Here is a 2,004-nt window from a genome sequence, read left to right as displayed (position 1 = left end):
AGAAAAGAAGTAGAAAAAGAAGAACAACAAAGATTTGAGCAAGAGGAGACAATTGAAAATATGGAGAATCAAAATAGAGCTATTGGTGGAGACAATGGAGGAAATGAGCAAAACGGGCAAAATGCAGTTGCTAATCAAAATGATCCTCAGAGAAGATCCATGCTAGATTATGCTTTTCCTAGATGTGCTGATGTGAGAGATAACAGACCTATTATTGGAGCTAATCAATTTGAGTTAAAGACTGGTCTTATTCAAATGGTTCAGAATTCACAATTTGGAGGTAGTCCACTTGAAAATCCTCATTCTCATTTGAAGAAATTTTTGATGATATGTGGTACACAAAGGCAACCTGGAGTTTTTGATGAAGTGATTCGGCTCACCTTATTTCCATTCTCTCTTCGGGATTCAGCATTGGAGTGGTATGACTCACTTCCACAAGCTACTATAGCCACTTGGGAGCAGCTATCTCAAGCTTTTATATCTCAGTTTTTCCCACCTAGGAAGATCACTCATTTGAGGAATTTGATGGTAGCTTTTAAGCCAAGAGATGATGAAACTTTGTATGAATCTTGGATGAGATTTAAGGAGCTTGAAAGGCAATGTCCTCATCATGAAATACCCAAATGGATGATTGTTCAGAATTTCTACACGAGTTACTCGACCATAAGAAACACAATTGATTCACAAGCAGGAGGAGATTTCATGAGAATGACAAGTGAAGAATGCTATGATTTATTAGAGAAGATTGCTCATAATACCCATTTGTGGGGAAATCCTAGAGCACTTGAGCCAAAGAAAGCTGGGATTTATGAACTTGACTCAGTTAGCTACATGAATGCAAGATTTGATCAGTTGACTCAGCTTCTTAGTGATTTCTGCACAAAGGCAACAACCTCAACTCCTACAACTATGCAACAAGTTGCCTTCACAAATGGAACTCAAAGTTGTGGAGTTGATTACTCTTCTTATGGTGATGATTATTTGCAAGAACAAGCTGCTTATGCAGGAGGTTATCAACAAAAACCAATGGGAAATGCTTACTCTAATGTGAACAACTCAACATGGAGACCACAAGCAACTTTTGCTCAACAAGGCCAAAGCTCAAATTATGCTCATAACCAGCAGTTTATGCAGCAAAATAGGCCTCAATTTCAGCCTCAATTTCAGCCCACAAGGCTGCCACCACCGGGATATCAAGCAAGAGCACAACAATCCCTTCCACCTCATGAACTGAAGCCAACCTTGGAAAGCATGATGGAGAAATTTTTTGCTGAACAAAGCAAGATGAATAGCAAATTGGAGGAAGAAATGCAACACATGAGACAAACCATGGATCAATTACAAGTCCACAACAGCATGTTGGAGACTCAATTGGCGCAACAAGCAAGCTCATCGGCAAGCAAATCCTATGGGAAACTACCTAGCCAACCACAAAACCCTCATGAACAATGTAAGGTTGTGACCTTGAGAAGTGGTAAGAAAGTTGGTCAAGAGAGTGAAAACAAGAGAGAAGAAAAAGAGAGCACAAAAGAAGAAAATTCAGTTGAGAGCAAGAAAAATGAAAAAGAAGAAGAAAGCAAAAGTGAGCAAGATGAGGGAGAGAAACCATACATCCCACCTGAACCTTACAAGCCCACCCTTCCCTACCCTCAAAGATTCATCAAGCACAAGCTAGACAAACAATTTAGCAAATTCCTTGAAGTGCTAAAGAAGTTGTATATCAATGTGCCATTCACTGAGGCACTATCCCAAATGCCAAGTTATGCCAAGTTTTTGAAGGAGATTCTTTCCAACAAGAGAAGATTAGAAGATTATGACACCATCAACTTGGGAGAGCAATGCAGTGCTATAATTCAGAAGAAGTTACCTCCCAAACTCAAAGATCCGGGTGTGTTTTCCATTCCTTGTCATATAGGTGATAATTGTGTGGCAAATGCCTTATGTGACCTTGGAGCTAGTGTCAGCCTAATGCCTCTTTCAATATATGAGAAGTTGAATATGGGA

At 39.6% G+C, this 2,004-nt stretch overlaps 1 non-coding gene across 1 annotated transcript; it reads right to left on the bottom strand.

Annotated features, from left to right (window-relative positions):
• Positions 1–510: 510 nt before the first annotated feature.
• On the bottom strand, positions 511–617 carry LOC131183651 (small nucleolar RNA R71). The gene has a single exon (XR_009151691.1). It is a non-coding gene; the product is annotated as a small nucleolar RNA R71 (small nucleolar RNA).
• Positions 618–2,004: the final 1,387 nt, after the last annotated feature.

The sequence above is a fragment of the Hevea brasiliensis genome, chromosome 9 (assembly GCF_030052815.1).
Source record: "Hevea brasiliensis isolate MT/VB/25A 57/8 chromosome 9, ASM3005281v1, whole genome shotgun sequence".
NCBI classification, from domain to species: Eukaryota; Viridiplantae; Streptophyta; class Magnoliopsida; order Malpighiales; family Euphorbiaceae; genus Hevea; species Hevea brasiliensis.
This window is presented reverse-complemented; position numbering and strand designations above follow the sequence as displayed.